Source organism: Globicephala melas, chromosome 9, assembly GCF_963455315.2.
Source record: "Globicephala melas chromosome 9, mGloMel1.2, whole genome shotgun sequence".
NCBI lineage: Eukaryota > Metazoa > Chordata > Mammalia > Artiodactyla > Delphinidae > Globicephala > Globicephala melas.
The window spans coordinates 84,792,179-84,809,980 of NC_083322.1; the positions used below are offsets into that span (position 1 = coordinate 84,792,179).

Here is a 17,802-nt window from a genome sequence, read left to right on the forward strand (position 1 = left end):
TTCCTGGCAGCATCTTTAGGATTCTCTATGGATAGTACCATGTCATCTGCAAAGAGTGACAGCTTTACTTCTTCTTTTTCGATTTGGATTCCTTTTATTTCCTTTTCTTCTCTGATTGCTGTGGCTACAACTTCCAAAACTATGTTGAATAAGAGTGGTGAGAGTGGGCAACCTTGTCTTGTTCCTGATCTTAGTGGAAACGCTTTCAGTTTTTCACCATTGAGAACAATGTTGGCTGTGGGTTTGTCATGTATGGCCTTTATTATGTTGAGGAAAGTTCCCTCTGTGCCTACTTTCTGGAGGGTTTTTTATCATAATGGGTGTTGAATTTTGTCAAAAGCTTTCTCAGCATCTATCGAGATGACCATATGGTTTTTCTCCTTCAATTTGTTAATATGGTGTATCACATTGATTTATTTGTGTATATTGAAGAATCCTTGCATTTCTGGAATAAATCCCACTTGATCATGGTGTATGATCCTTTTAATATGCTGTTGGATTTTGTTTGCTAGTATTTTGTTGAGGATTTTTGCATCTATGTTCATCAGTGATATTGGCCTGTAGTTTTCTTTCTTTGTGACATCTTTGTCTGGTTTTGGTATCAGGATGATGGTGGCCTCGTAGAATGAGTTTGGGAGTTTTCCTCCCTCTTCTATATTTTGGAAGCGTTTGAGAAGGATAGGTGTTAGCTCTTCTCTAAATGTTTGATAGAATTCGCCTGTGAAGCCATCTGGTCCTGGGCTTTTGTCTGTTGGAAGATTTTTAATCACAGTTTCAATTTCAGTGCTTTTGATTGGTCTGTTCATATTTTCTATTTCTTCCTGATTCAGTCTTGGCAGGTTGTGCATTTCTAAGAATTTGTCCATTCCTTCCAGGTTGTCCATTTTATTGGCATAGAGTTGCTTGTAGTAATCTCTCATGATCTTTTGTATTAATGCAGTGTCACTTGTTACTTCTCCTTTTTCATTTCTAATTCTATTGATTTGAGTCTTCTCCCTTTTTTTCTTGATGAGTCTGGCTAATGGTTTATCAATTTTGTTTATCTTCTCAAAGAACCAGCTTTTAGTTTTATTGATCTTTGCTATCGTTTCCTTCACTTCTTTTTCATTTATTTCTGATCTGATCTTTATGATTTCTTTCCTTCTGCTAACTTTGGGGTTTCTTTGTTCTTCTTTCTCTTATTGCTTTAGGTGCAACGTTAGGTTGTTTCTTCGAGATGTTTCCTGTTTCTTAAGGTAGGATTGTATTGCTATAAACTTCCCTCTTAGAACTGCTTTTGCTGCCTCCCATAGGTTTTGGGTCGTCGTGTCTCCATTGTCATTTGTTTCTAGGTATTTTTTGATTTCCTCTTTGATTTCTTCAATGATCACTTGGTTATTAAGCACTGTATTGTTTAGCCTCCATATGTTTTTAGTTTTTACAGATCTTTTCCTGTAATTGATATCTAGTCTCATAGCGTTGTGGTTGGAAAGGATACTTGATACAATTTCAATTTTCTTAAATTTACCAAAGCTTGATTTGTGACCCAAGATATGATCTATCCTGGAGAATGTTCCATGAGCACTTGAGAAAAATGTGTATTCTGTTGTTTTTGGATGGAATGTCCTATAAATATCAATTAAGTCCATCTTGTTTAATGTATCATTTAAAGCTTGTGTTTCCTTATTTATTTTCATTTTGGATGATCTGTCCATTGGTGAAAGTGGGGTGTTAAAGTCCCCTACTATGAATGTGTTACTGTCGATTTCCCCTTTTATGGCTGTAGTATTTGCCTTATGTATTGAGGTGCTCCTATGTTGGGTGCATAAATATTTACAATTGTTATATCTTCTTCTTGGATCGATCCCTTGATCATTATGTAGTGTCCTTCTTTGTCTCTTGTAATAGTCCTTATTTTAAAGTCTGTTTTGTCTGATATGAGAATTGGTACTCCAGCTTTCTTTTGGTTTCCATTTGCATGGAATATCTTTTTCCATCCCCTCACTTTCAGTCTGTATGTGTCTCTAGGTCTGAAGTGGGTCTCTTGTAGACAGCATATATATGGGTCTTGTTTTTGTATCCATTCAGCCATTCTGTGTCTTTTGGTGGGAGCATTTAAACCATTTACATTTAAGGTAATTATCGATATGTATGTTCCTATTCCCATTTTCTTAATTGTTTTGGGTTTGTTATTGTAGGTCTTTTCCTTTTCTTGTGTTTCTTGCCTAGAGAAGATCCTTTAGCATTTGTTGTAAAGCTGGTTTGGTGGTGCTGAACTCTCTCAGCTTTAGCTTGTCTGTAAAGGTTTTAATTTCTCTATCAAATCTGAATGATATCCTTGCTGGGTAGAGTAATCTTGGTTGCAGGTTTTTCTCCTTCATCACTTTAAATATGTCCTGCCAGTCCCTTCTGGCTTGCAGAGTTTCTGCTGAAAGATCAGCTGTTAACCTTATGGGGATTCCCTTGTGTGTTATTTGTTGTTTTTCCCTTGCTGCTTTTAACATGTTTTCTTTGTATTTGATTTTTGACAGTTTGATTAATATGTGTCTTGGCATGTTTCTCCTTCGATTTATCCTGTATGGGACTCTCTGTGCTTCCTGGACTTGATTAACTATTTCCTTTCCCATATTAGGGAAGTTTTCAACTATAATCTCTTCAAATATTTTCTCAGTCCCTTTCTTTTTCTCTTCTTCTTCTGGAATGCCTATAATTCTAATGTTGGTGCGTTTAATGTTGTCCCAGAGGTCTCTGAGACTGTCCTCGGTTCTTTTCATTCTTTTTTCTTTATTCTGCTCTGCAGTAGTTATTTCCACTATTTTATCTTCCAGGTCACTTATCCATTCTTCTGCCTCAGTTATTCTGCTAATGATCCCTTCTAGAGTATTTTTAATTTCATTTATTGTGTTGTTCATCGTTGTTTGTTTCATCTTTAGTTCTTCTAGGTCCTTGTTAAATGTTTCTTGCATTTTCTCTATTCTGTTTCCAACATTTTGGATCATCTTTACTATCATTATTCTGAATTCTTTTTCAGGTAGACTGCCTATTTCCTCTTCATTTGTTAGGTCTGGTGGGTTTTTATCTTGCTCCTTCATCTGCTGTGTGTTTTTCTGTCTTCTCATTTTGCTTATCTTACTGTGTTTGGGGTCTCCTTTTTGCAGGCTGCAGGTTTGTAGTTCCCGTTGTTTTTGGTGTCTGTCCCCAGTGGCTAACGTTGGTTCAGTGCGTTGTGTAGGCTTCCTGGTGGAGGGGACTAGTGCCTGTGGATGAGGCTGGATCTTGTCTTTCTGGTGGGCAGGTCCACGTCTGGTGGTGTGTTTTGGGGTGTCTGTGGACTTATTATGATTTTAGGCAGCCTCTCTGCTAATGGGTGGGGTTGTGTTCCTATCTTGCTAGTTGTTTGGCATAGGGTGTCCAGCACTGTAGCTTGCTGGTCGTTGAGTGAAGCTGGGTGTTGGTGTTGAGATGGAGATCTCTGGGAGATTTTCGCCGTTTGATATTACGTGGAGCTGGGAGGTCTCTTATGGACCAGTGTCCTGAAGTTGTCTCTCCCACCTCAGAGGCACAGCACTGACTCCTGGCTGCAAAGAAAGAAAGGAAGAGAGAGAGAAAGAAAGAAAGAAAGAGGATAAAAGAAAATAAAGATAAAATAAAATAAAGTTATTAAAATAAAAAATAATTATTAAGAAAAAAGTTTTTAAGTAAAACAAAAACGGACAGATAAAACCCTAGGACAAATGGTGAAAGCAAAGCTATACAAAGTCTCACACAGAAACATACACACTCACAAAAAGAGGAAAAGGGGAAAAAATAATAAATCTTGCTCTCAAAGCCCACCTCCTCAATTTGGGATGATTCATTGTCTGTTCAGGTATTCCACAGATGCAGGGCACATCAAGTTGATTGTGGAGCTTTAATCCGCTGCTCCTGAGGCTGCTGGGAGAGATTTCCCTTCCTCTTTGTTCGCACAGCTCCCAGGGGCTCAGCTTTGGATTGGGCCCCGCCTCTGCGTGGAGGTCGCCGGAGGGCGTCTGTTCTTCACTCAGACAGGACGGGGTTAAAGGAGCCGCTGATTCGGCGGCTCTGGCTCACTCAGGCCGGGGGGAAGGAGGGGCACGATGCGGGGCGAGCCTGCGGCGGCAGAGGCCAGTGTGACATTGCACCAGCCTGAGGCGCGCAGTGCATTCTCCCGGGTAAGTTGTCCCTGGATCCCGGGACCCTGGCAGTGGCGGGCTGCACAGGCTCCCAGGAAGAGAGGTGTGGATAGTGACCTGTGCTCGCACACAGGCTTCTTGGTGGCAGCAGCAGCAGCCTTAGCGTCTCATGCACGTCTCTGGGGTCCGCGCTGTTAGCCACGGCTCGCGCCCATCTCTGGAGCTCCTTTAAGCAGCGCTCTTAATCCCCTCTCCTCGCGCACCAGGAAACAAAGAGGGAAGAAAAAGTCTCTTGCCTCTTAGGCAGCTTCAGACCTTTTCCTGCACTCCCTCCCGGCTAGCCGTGGTGCACTAACGCCCTGCAGGCTGTGTTCACGCCGCCAACCCCAGTCCTCTCCCTGCGCTCTGACCGAAGCCCGAGCCTCAGCTCCCAGCCCCGCCCGCCCCGGCGGGTGAGCAGACAAGCCTCTCATGCTGGTGAGTGCCGATCGGCACCGATCCTCTGTGCGGCAATCTCTCCGCTTTGCCCTCCGCACACCTGTGGCTGCGCTTTCCTCAGCGGCTCTGAAGCTTCTCCCTCACCCCACCCCTGTCTCCACCAGTAAAGGATCTTCCTAGTGCATGGAAACTTCTCCTCCTTCACAGCTCCCTCCCAGAAGTGCAGGTCCCGTCCCTATTCTTTTGTCTCTGTTTATTCTTTTTTTTTTTGCCCTACCCAGGTACATGGGGAGTTTCTTGCCTCTTGGGAGGTCTGAGGTTTTCTGCCAGCGTTCAGTAGGTGTTCTGTAGGAGTTGTTCCATGTGTAGATGTATTTCTGGTGTATCTGTGGGGAGGAAGGTGATCTCCGCGTCTTACTCTTTCGCCATCTTCCCCCTCTCCTCAAGTAATTGCTTTTCTCCTTTTTCTCATATATGCCTTAATACACTCCTATTAAGTACTTGTCTCATTTCAACATAGAGAAGACTCATCCAACTTGACACCAGCCATAATTGTTGGATCTCACTTGGCTTTGTTTCACTCATGGCTGTCTTAGCCGGTATTTCCACGTTTGTTGCAACTCAGTAGCATATTAAAAGTTAAATGTTAAATCCATAAGAGGATTCCATATATTTTTCCTTCAGAGATTGTTCCCTGAACAATTGGTATAAATGTGGAATTTAGTGCTTGGGGTCTCAAGGACCCCAAGGCTTGAAACATTCAGAGTATTTCTGTGATGTGAATTGGAAAGGATTCAGATGGCTAGATACAAGGAGAGGTTGCTGAAACCTGCAGAAGCAGCAGGCTGCCTTTGCTTTCTCTTATCAGAGTTCAGCTGTAAGCACTATAAACCAATTTCAGCCAACTTAAGCAAAGGGGAATTTATTGGAAGGATATCAGTATTTTCAGTAGGCTGAAGAACCATGCTTAGAAACTAGCAAACACCAAGAATGCTCCAAAAAGCAAGAATCTCAGCCATGCTCTGAAGAAGAGCATTAGCATCCGCTTGTTGAGACTGTTGTTTGGTTCTTCCCTAGTCCCTCAGGGTTCTAAACCCTGGTGTTGCAGGAAAAATGCACTTCAAGAGGATGGTCATGTCCCAGGTCTCAAGTGAGTCCCTGGGATGGGCTGCCAAGTGAGGGTCCTTGGCTTCACACAGGAAAGAATTCAAGAGCGAGCCACAGTGAAGTGGAAGCAAGTTAATTTAGAGAGATACATGTTCCACAGACAGAATGTGGTCTGTCTCAGAAGGGAGACAGGCCCCAAAATATGGGGTGGTTCGTTTTTATGGGCTGGGTTGTTTCATAGGCTAACAAGTGGGAGGAGTATTCCAGCTATTTTGGGGAAGGGACAGGGATTTCCAGGAATTGGGCCACCACCCACTTTTTGGCCTTTTATGGTCAGCCTCAGAACTGTCCTGTTGCTGGTGGGTGTGTCATTTAGCATGCTAATGTATTACAGTGAGGCTCAAGTTCTACTGGAAGTCAAATCTTCTACCATGTTGGGCCTAATCGGTTCTAACCAGTTTATGTCATATCCTTGGCTATGTCATTCCTTTAAAGGTTATTCTCTGTATCTATAAGCTTAGCTTTATATACATATTTTAGATTCCACATTTAAAAAAGATCATACAGTATTTGTCTTTTTCTGTCTGACATCTCACTATTTCACTTAGCATAATGCACTCGAGGTCCATCCATGTTGTTGCAAATGGTACAATTCCATTCTTTTCTTATGGCTGAATAATATTCCATTGTGTGTGTGTGTGTATATATATATATATATATATATATATATATATACCACAATTTCTTTATCCATTCATCCATCAGTGGACACTCAGGTTGTTTCCATATCTTGGTTATTGTAAATAAGGCTGCAATGAATGGGGTTCATTTATCTTTTTGAATTAGTCCGTTTTCTCTGGATAAATGCCCAGAAGTAGAATTTCTGTATCATATGATAGTTTTATTCTTAATTTTTTAGTAATCTAAATACTGTTTTGCATAGCGGTTGCACTAATTTACATTCCCACGAACAATGCAGAAGGGTTCCCTTTTCTCTACATCCTCTTTGAGTCCTTTTGATAATACCCATTTTGACATGTATGAGGTGATATCTCATTGTGGTTTTGATTTGCATTCACCTGATAATTAATGATGTAGAGCATCTGTTCATGTACCTGCTGACCATCCGTATGTCTTTGGAAAAATGCTTGTTCATATTATCTACCCAGTTTTTAATTGGATTATTTGTTTTCTGATATATGAGTTCATTATATATTTTGGATGTTAACCCCTTATCTGATATACGATTTGCAAATATTTTCTCCCATTCAGTAGGTTGCCTTTTCATTTTGTTGATGGTTTCCTTTGCTGCGCAGAAGTTTTTTAGTTTGATGTAGTCCCACTTGAATTTATTTTTGCTTTTGTTGCTTTTGCTTTTGGTGTTTATTGTTCTTATTCTACAAATGATGAAATTGAGAGAGCTTAAGTGACTTGCAATGATATTGCACAAAGATGAATTACTAAGAGTTATCACAGTAATTTTATCAGCACAATCCAATTACTTGGGGGTGATGAGATGTGAAACTCAGAGTAAATTCTTGCTTGATTTTGTGGCTTGCATGTAAGATCCTCCCAAAAGTAGTAAATTATAACTTAATAAATAATTCAAGTAATTTATTAAGAATATGTAATGTGACAATAGCCAAAAGGTGGAAACAACCTAAATTTTTATTGATAAATGAATGGATGAACAAAATGTGGTATTTCCATAGAAGTGAGTATTATTAACCTTAAAAAGGAGTGAAGTTCTGATACATGCTACAACATGAGTAAACCTTGGAAACTTTGTGCTAAGTGAAATAAGCCAGGCACAAAAAGCAAAGACACAATAAAAAATGACTTCACTTACATAAGGTGCCTGGATTAGTCAAATTCATAGAGATGAAAAGTAGAACAGTGTTCACCGGGAGCTGGGGGGAAGGGGTAATGGGTAGTTATTGTTTAATAGGTACAGAGTTTCAGTTTAGGATGATGAAAAAGTGATGATGAAATCTTTACATGGATTACCTGACTTAATCTTCACAACAGCCCTATGATGTAGATACTATTATTATCTCCATTCTGTGAATAAGGAAATCAAGGCACAGAGTGGGTTAAGTAATTTGACCAAGATAATACAGTTGGTAAATGTTAGAGCTAAGAATTAAACTTAGGCAGTTGACTTCAGAAGCTATCTTGTATTAGTTAATTTTATTACATCCCTTGAGGGAATTTGAGATGCTTTAGGGGGCTGAAAATGGGGGAATTCCTGCCCTACCAACCAATATTTTCAACTTGTTCAGTTTCATGTCCAACACCTGAACAGGGAAAATGAATTCATAGAGTTGTTGATTATTTTATTTGTTTTTTGCATTGCAGAATCTTATTTTGGAAGAGACTTTTTGGTTTTTCTAGACATTGGACTTTCATGTACAGTTGAATTTTCAAGATAATTTTGGAGACTAACATGGAGTTTTTTACTTTCATTTTTGCCAAGGTAAGTGCAAGAAAATATAAAACTATCATTCATCACCACTACTAACAAAAAGGACATCTTAACACCAAATAAATAGGAAAGTCATAAAGACAGAGAAAAAGAAATTTCAATTCAATTGGGTACGTTTACCCTTATGAAAGTGTCGCTCACTGCATGTTTCTTATTTCTCTGAATGTACCAGTGGCTAGTGGAAACCTTGACATAGAGAAGCAACATTCTTAGAAAAAGCAAATGAATATTTGGTCTCAGTCAACCACCTTCCACCAATATCCAGTGCTTGAATTCATCACATTCTCCCAAGTGGCAGGGAGCCTCTGATGTCTCACTTGTAAGAATGTGATTTCTCTTAGGTATGTTTTAATGACAGTCATCACTGGGCTATTTGAAAGTCTTGTGGGGACCTGCAGAGCATATGTTTATTTAGTGAGAGGGTAGCACTAGCTGTAGCACGAGATTGCTTTGGACATTTAACCTTTTATAGCTTATGGCATAAAATTTCTCTACATACCGATTTTGAGTATAAAATACGAGGTAATTTTATGGTTTTTAAATCTTTCTAATTTGCTGGTCCCTTGATTCCCATCTCGGTAGGCCGCCATTGTGATCTCTAACAGGAAAACTGAATAGATTTGAAATTATTGTTTATGTTGCTCTCTATACAGACACAATAAAAAATAATTTGTCTCTCATTCTCTTGAAGAGACTAAAATATATTTTTAAAAATCTCACAGTAGCTGTTGAGATGTGTGCTAGCTTGATGAACTTGTGCTGAATATGGAAATGCTCTTCCAGGCCAAGGAAATCTCAAAGAAAATTATCACCTTAAAAAGGTAATGTTAACACTGCAGCACATTTAAATTTCCTCAGGTATCACCAGTCTGAAGGTACAAGAGGAGAGTAACATCAACGGTAATAATTCACATTCCACTGACTCTTGCCCCCACTGATTTATAGACAAACTTCGCATTTGTTTCTGGGCAGTCCAGGGTGTGTTTGCAAAGTGCCCGAACAGTTCTGGGAAGTTTTCCTATGGTCCCCATCAGAAGGCAGGGCTGGGACTTCCCCGGCCGTCCTGTGGTTAAGACTTCACCTTCCAGTGCAGGGGCTGCAGGTTCGATCCCTGCTCGGGGAGCTAAGATCCCACATGCCTCGGGGCCAAAAAACCAAAACAGAAAACAGAAGCAATATTGTAATAAATTCAGTAAAGACTAAAAAGTAAAAAAATGAAAAGGCAATGCTGCTTCTTCCCAGCCATGGGCTTTGGCACAACATGCCCCACAAGTCAGCTGAGCCTCAGCGGCGGGTGCACGGTAGGCTGGTGCTGAGGTTCCTGCTGCACATATGGAAAACATGGTCCCTTCTGTGTAATTGCAGTTCCAGCTCTAGGTAATCAACCCATGCTCTTATTTTTATGTTAAGGCTTATTTTTATTTTAGAAAAACTTCTTTCATTAGTAGTGGCATGAAATATATGAAGATTATGTTTGGAATCAAGCACTTGAATTCACTCCTTCCTTCAGTGAATGTGTATTGAACCCTAGTATATGCCAGGCAGTGTTCTACATGCTGGGGATAAATGATAAAACAAACTAAGCCCCTGCCCTCAAGGAGAGTAACAATAACCAAATTAACATCGAGTTCATGATGCCAGCTCATTTCTGCAAATATAACATCTTGATTTCCAGCAAGTTTTCTGAGATTCTGATCTAAAGAATTGCTACCTTCAATAGCACAAATCATTTGAGGGGGAGAGGGGCCAGTTATGTATTTCCTCTTTTATAATTAAAGTAACTGTAAAAAGAGGAGGAGAGTTCTGAGGGTAAAGGCAGAGAGTGTTGCAATCTTGCTAGATTTCACATTGAGTCTCTCACTCTGATTGATGCCATTTACACTCCGTGCAACTCCTTCCCTAGATCTTCGCCAGGACTTGACAATTCAGGACACTATAGACTAGTTTACTTTCTAATGCATTTTATGTCATCTGGAAGCCCTTCAGTGCCCAAATACTATATACTATGTTTGCAACTTACTTTGAAATGTATCAAAAAATAAGATGGATTAATGTATGATAGAGGGATGCATAGATGGTTAGGTATGTAATGAAGCAAATATAACAATGTTAACTGTAGAGTCCAGGTGACAGGTATACGTATAATTAGGTCACTGGATAGGTCATGGTATAATTCTTTTAACTTCTCTGTGTTTGAACATTTATGTAGTAAAATATTGAATAAAAATCTCTTTACTAGACTGAAGATTTATACTTTTTAGTTCCCATTATGGAATTAAAATTTTGTGAAGACAATATTTAAATTACCTTTCAATAAAATTGTCTTCATTAATGGACATGGATTAATTTTTCTTAACATGGATTAATTTTTAAATGTTTTTTAAAAACGGGGGAGGGGGAATTGGAGAAAGATGGTCAAAAGGTACAAACTTTCAGTTATAAGATAACTAAGTACTAGGGATGTGCTGTACAACATGATGACTATAGCTGACACTGCTGTATGACATACAGGAAAGTTGTTAGGAGAGTCATCTAAGAGCTTTCCTAAGAGCTCTCATCTCAAGGAGAAAATTGTTTTCTTTTTATTGAACCTATGAGATGATAGATGTCACTTGAACCTATTGTAGTAATCGTTTCACAATATATGTAAATCAAGCCATCATGCTGTCTGCCTTAAACCTGTACAGCAATGTTTGTCAATTATTTCTCAAAAAACTGGGGTGGGGGGAAGCACTTCCATGTTTCTTTTTAGAAAGTTTATACAATGGGAATGTGAAATTGCTGTATGATTTTTTTGTTTTAAAAAGACATATCTTCCTAGAATATCTATTTTACATACTCAGGCAATTGTTAACAAGTTTAACTATTAATAAATTCACTTCTTAAAATAAAATCAGAGAGGCAACTGTTTGACAACTGCTGAAAATACTTTTTCTTAGAGGAGCTGTATTGGTCAGGGTTCAAAGCAGAGAACAAAATCTACTCTAAAGTAATTTAAGCCAAAAGGGATTTATTACATGGTCTATTACAAATGGTTGGCAGGATTGCAAAAACAGCCTGCCGGCTAAGCTTCAGGAGTGACTCACAAATCCAGGCTATAGAACCGAGCTGTCAAGGGACTGTTGTTCAGGCCATTCTCGAAGTCCACCTGTTGAATGGGGAAGCCACCCCTACAGCTACTGGTTCCACAGCCATATGTCCTTCACTACAATACACCCTGTCACGAAGATGCCTCATAAACTGCTCCTCCCCCACTTAGTTCACTCTACACAAGTGCCTCTAGTGGTGGAATTTATATCACATCAATAACTCTAGCTTCAAGGGAATTTGAGAAATGCATTTTTAGCCTTCTAGATACTAAAGCCCAAGAAGGCATGTTAAGAAGAGGGTGGCATTAAATGAAAGACTGTTGGAGACTTTTTGATGAACAAATCAGCCTGACAGCGCTCACTGATCAACATTACCATTGAGTGTCTACATTACTAAACACTATAGCCCTTCTGCTGGGTGTAATGAGTAAATGGCAGCACCTATGAAGCCTTCTTGCCCAAAACATCAAACCTGAATCTGAGAAAGCCACCAGATCCAACTATCAAGTTTACAAGAACTAGAGGGATAGAGGCACATGTTACCACCACCACAGGGGTGCAATTAGCAAAATCCAGTGTGGGAAACTTTATAGGACAAATGACACAGTTCAACAGATAAATGGAAAGGGGGAAAAAAAGGGAGGGGAACCTAAAATTAAGAAATTTAAGAGGTGTATCAAGTAAATGCAGTGTGTGAATCTTGTATGGATCTTGATTCAAACAAAACAATTGTCAAAAACATTTTATAAGACTCTCAGGGAAATTTGAACATGTATAATGCTTGGAAAATTGATCATATTAAAGAATTATTAATTTTTTTAGATGCGATAATGGTATTGTGGTTATGTCAACAATAGTTTCAGTCACTTAGACAATAAGCTCTTTGCTTTTCAGTTGGTTATATATTGTTTCTTTCATAATTTATGGCTTCGTGTTTTATTTATTTATTTTTTTGCTGTATTGGGTCTTCGTTGCTGCATGGGGTCTTTCTCTAGTTGCAGCGAGCGGGGGCTACTCTTCGTTGCGGTGCGCGGGCTTCTCATTGTGGTGGCTTCTCTTTGTTGCGGAGCACAGGATCTAGCCACAGAGGCTTCAGTAGTTGTGACGCACGGACTTAGTTGCTCTGCGGCATGTGGGATGTTCCCGAACCAGAGCTTGAACCCATGTCTCTGCATTGGCGGGCGGATTCTTAACCACTGTGCCACCAGGGAAGTCCGTGTGTTTTATACTAAAGAGAAAGTTTATTGTGCTAGGCATTTTATGTATGTTAAATAATTTAATCCTTGTAACAATCCTTTGGTAAAAGGAAATTATGGTGTTCATTAAGGGAAACACCTATTACAGCCTTTCTGGAAGGCTGTAATATCTATTTTAAATATGTATCTATTTTAAAGTACACTTAGTATGTTTAGGAAGGAACAAGGAGGCAGAGAGTCTTTCAGGGAAGGAACACCATTAGGCCTCTCAGCTAATTAATGGGTAAGGCAAATTATCAGATATCTCCTTTCAAGAAAACAGATTTGTTAGATTCCATAAAGGAAACATTAGATTCAACGTTCAAAATATTTTCAGATTTTTCCCTTGTCCCTAAAAATATGAGCACATGAAACTACTGTCTCATTTTAAAGATGAGGAAAAACCCAAAACACACTCCCATCAGGGTGAGCTAAGGGTGAGAAGCACATTGAGAGTCTTGATATTTTCAGACACAGCCAAGGGGATGACACCTGGCCCATCAGTGCGTCTAAAACTAGTTGGGCAGAATCTTGAATTTGCAGTTTTCTGTTAATGGGCTTATACCATGCATTCTGAAACTTCTTTCTTGGAGGCAAAAAGACCCTTAGATATGATAGTGGCTTGTGCCCCTTCAAAACTCAACTCTACCCAACAAAATCTTATTCCTTATTTCTCTCACTAGGAAGAATTTTAATTTAATTTAAATTTTCTCCTGTACGGGGAGGGCAATAATGGAAAAAAAAAAGTTTCAGAAACACTGCCTTAGTCCAAAAGATGTTTTATTTAGAATACAGTGATTTTTTTAAACTATAGTTGATTTGCAATGTTTCAAGTATATAGCAAAGTGATTCAGTCATGTGTGTGTATATATATATATGTATATTCTTTTTCAGCTTATTTTCCATTATAGGCTATTACAAGATATTGAATATAGTTCCTTGTGCTATAGTGCTATACAGTAGGTCCTTGTTGTTTATCTATTTTATATATAGTAGTGTGTACTGGTTAATCCCAAATTCCTAATTATCCCTCTCTCCACTTTCCCCTTTGGTAACCATAAGTTTGTTTTCTATGTCTGTGAGTCTATTTTTGTTTTGTAAATAAGTTCATTTGCATCCTTTTTTTAGATTCCACATACAAGTGATGTCATGTATTTGTCTTTCTCTGTCTGACTTGCTTCACTTAGAATGATTATCTCTATCTAGGTTCATCCATTTTGCAGCAAATGACATTATTTCATTCTTTTTTATGGCTGAGTAATATTCCATTGTAGAATACAGTGATTTTTAAATCATGTTTTCATGTTCTTAGAAGTGGATATCATTACATTTTTTAACACCTTTATTAGAGTATAATTGCTTTACAGTGGTGTCTTTTTTCCTGCTTTATAACAAAGTAAATCAGCTATACATATACATATATCCCCATTATCTCCTCCCTCTTGCATCTCCCTCCCACCCTCCCTATCCCACCCCTCTAGGTGGTCACAAAGCACAGAGCTGATCTTCCTGTTCTATGCGGCTGCTTCCCACTAGCTATCTATGTTACATTTGGTAGTGTATATAAGTCCATGCCACTCTCTCACTTCGTCCCAGCTTACCCTTCCCCCTCCCCGTGTCCTCAAGTCCATTCTCTACGTCTGCGTCTTTATTCCTGTCCTGCCCCTAGTTCTTCATAACCTTGTTTTTTCCCTTTAGATTCCATATATATGTGTTAGCATATGATATTTGTTTTTCTCTTTCTGACTTACTTCACTCTGTATGACAGTCTCTGGGTCCATCCACCTCACTACAAATAACTCAATTTCTTTTCATGGCTGCGTAATATTCCATTGTATATATGTGCCACATCTTCTTTACCCATTCATCAGTCGATGGACACTTAGGTTGCTTCCTGGCTATTATAAATAGAGCTGCACTGAACATTGTGTTGTTCATTACTGTTTGCTCTTTAGTTCTTCTAGGTCCTTGATAAACGTTTCTTGTATTTTCTCCATTCTATTTCCGAGATTTTGGATCATCTTTACTATCGTTACTCTGAATTCATTTTCAGGTAGACTGCCTGTTTCCTCTTCATTTGTTAGGTCTGGTGGGTTTTTACCTTGCTCCTTCATCTGCTGTGCGATTCTCTGTCTCCTCATTTTGCTTCATTTACTGTGTTTGGGGTCTTCTTTTCTCAGGCTGCAGGTTCATAGTTCCTGATGGTTTTGGTGTCTGCCCCCAGTGGCTGAGGTTGGTTCAGTGGGTTGTGTAGTCTTCCTGGTGGGGGGACTCGTGCCTGTGTTCTGGTGAATGAGGCTGGATCTTGTCTTTCTGGTGGGCAGGACTGCGGCCGGTGGTGTGTTTGGGGTGTCTGTGACCTTACTATGATTTTAGGCAGCCTCTCTGCTAATGGGTGGGGTTGTGTTCCTGTCTTGCTAGTTGTTTGGCGTAGGATGTCCAGCACTGTAGCTTGCTGGTCGTTGAGTGGAGCTGGGTCTTAGCATTGAGATGGAGATCTCTGGGAGAGCTTTCACTGTTTGATTTTACGTGGAGCCGGGAGGTCTCTTGTGGACTAATGTCCTGAACTTGGCTCTCCCACCTCAGAGGCTCAGGCCTGACACCCAGCCAGAGCACCAAGACCCTGTCAGCCACATGGTATCTAGAAAAACGTCTAGGAGAAACCACAGCAAGGCCAGCTGCTTAGCAGTTGCAGCTGTAACAGGAAGCTTATTCCTCCCTATGGATGGGGCAAGTTGTCCTGCAGGTGCAAGGGTGCCTCCTTGGTCCTAAGGAAACTAACTTCTTTTCACCCTCGCTGTGGACTAGTCGCCGACATTGTGTCATTACATTTGTTTTTAATTAAATTAATTTTAAAAGCAAATAAGCATATATATAAAGTTTTTTTTTTCCAGATTCCAAGCGGCTTATGAAATCAAAATGCTACCTTATCTTCCTAAAAATGATTCACCAAAAATAAATAAATTTTTAAAAAAAGAATTCTAGATCTAAGGAAACATGATGGAAGAAGCAATTGATTCTAGAAGTCAAGAGAGTAATATACTGAGAATTAGGAAGGCTTTATGGGGAAAGCACTACTGGTGGACTTTGAAAGGTATATAACTCCCTTTTACATTTGAAGAGGGTTCTATGCAGGGGGTCAATGTTGGGTGGGACCAGAGGAGCAAAGCACAGGGGAGAATAATTCCAAGGTATATTTGTTTCTGCTTTTGTTTTTTTAATAAATTTATTTATATTTATTTATTTTTGGCTGTGTTGGGTCTTCGTGGCTACGTGCGGGCTTTCTCTCGTTGAAGAGAGCAGGGGCTACTCTTGTTGTGGTGCGCAGGCTTCTCACTGCAGTGGCTTCTCGTTGCGGAGCGTGGGCTCTAGGCATGTGGGCTCAGTAGTTGTGGCTCGTGGGCTCTAGAGCGCAGGTTCAGTAGTTGTGGCGCACGGGCTTAGTTGCTCCGCGGCATGTGGGATCTTACCGGACCAGGGATGGAACCCATGTCCCCTGCATTGGCAGGCAGACTCTTAACCACTGCACCACCAGGGAAGTCCCTCCAAAGGTATATTTTGGGGCTGAGTTTTCTATAGCTGAAGTTTAGGGTGCGGGGGCCAGTGTTGGCAGATGAAGCTTTACGATTGGAGCTACATCATGGACCTCAAACGACATGCAAAAGCCTCCCTGCTTTCACAGATACTTCTCTGGGAAGAATTATTTAAACGGAGCTGTTATTTGAATACATACCACCACCTAACTCCACTTCTGCCTCCTCCCCCTCCCCCTTTATCCGAGAGAGAGCAAAATGCCGCTGCATTGTAACCTTGGACAACTTACTTCTCTCTGTACCCTGATTTCCTCATCTATAAATGGATATTAAAGGTAGTACCTACTCATTGAGTCACTTATAGCAGTATATGGGCATAGTCAGCAACGTATGAGTGTTCGTTACATAAATAATGGATATGGCTCTACCTAGTAGAAAATCTCAAAACATTGTTCTGAGTCATATAAGGAAAGGGAAGGATTTCAGATCTGTTTAGATCTCTGCTAACTTCCAACCTTGGGCTTAAGACTTTTCACATTACAAATTTAAGTATATCATTACAGTCTTAAAGAACATAATTGCTAAAAGGACTGCTAGTGTGCCCTTTTATTTTAGAGCTCAGGTAGATGCTGCTTTTCCAGCCCTAGGAGCTGCTTACAGAGTTTCATTAAACGAGTACATTTCTAATTATGTAAGGCATTATTTAAGACTTTGGAAATTCCTTGGCTTCTAGCTACAGCATTTTGACATTTTCAGTTCATTACCAACTGTATATACACCTATGAACCGTGGAAAAGTGATAGTAAATAGGAAAAATGTGGAATCTACATTAAATATTTTGAGATTTGACTTATGCATTTTCTGTTCTCCATGTTTGTAGTTGTCACAGTAAAACATAATGTCTTTAAAACAACACTTTGTTATTTTGCACAGTTCTGGGGATTAGGAGGGCCACCTGGACACTGCTCCACGTGGTGTTCTCTGGGATTAGCTCTTCACATAGTTCCTCATCATTCTCTCATTGTTCAGTGGTTTAGCCTGAGGTTCTTTACATGCCAGCAGGGACCCAAGAGATTGAAGCAGCCTGTCCTCTTAAGGTCTACACAGAGAGTCAGCCTAGAAACACATCTGCTGCATTTGATTGGTCAAAGCAAAGCAGAAGGCCAGCCCAGATACTAGAAAACAAACTCCACCTTGATGGGAGGAGCTGAAAATATTGTGGCCATGATTTCCAACCTGCCACAATAGCTTTTACCAAGTTAACTATAAAATTAAAATTGACCAAGTTGGTAAAATTCCAGATTCTGATTTCTGTCCCATACTTTTGCCCTAGAAATTTACTGCAGGATAGGAAGTAAACAGAGATACCAAGGAAAAGCATGCAGATGGCCTTCATCGGTTTTCTTTAACATTTATTTTTCCTCATTTTTTGTGTATGCCATGTGGCACATGGGATCTTAACCCCCCGACCAGGGATTGAACCCACGGCTCCTGCAGTGGAAGTGCGGATTCCCAACCACTGGACCGCCAGGGAAGTTCCCTTCATCAGTTTTCAAGCTGTGTGATTTTAAAGCCTATTAGTGACATTTGACTTAAGTACCTAGTCAGTTAACTAGCACACACATTTTCTAATCAGTTAACTAGCACACAGGTTTCTTGCCTGCTAAAGCCTACACTCCAAGCTTCTCTGAAAACTAGGGCATATAGTAGTGTGAGTAATTAAGTGCAAGGATTTTGTAACAGGAGCTAGGTTTAAATTCTGGCTTTGCTACTTTGTGTGACTTT

At 39.9% G+C, this 17,802-nt stretch overlaps 1 long non-coding RNA gene across 3 annotated transcripts in view; it reads left to right on the forward strand.

Moving 5' to 3' along the window:
* The window catches only part of LOC115840868 (uncharacterized), a 128,075-nt gene that overhangs the window by 26,718 nt on the left and 83,555 nt on the right, over window positions 1-17,802 (forward strand). For all 3 annotated transcript variants that reach the window (XR_009565124.2, XR_009565126.2, XR_009565125.2), the window contains one exon: window positions 8,034-8,151. This is a non-coding gene — a long non-coding RNA (uncharacterized lncRNA). The remainder of the gene's footprint in view (window positions 1-8,033; window positions 8,152-17,802) is intronic.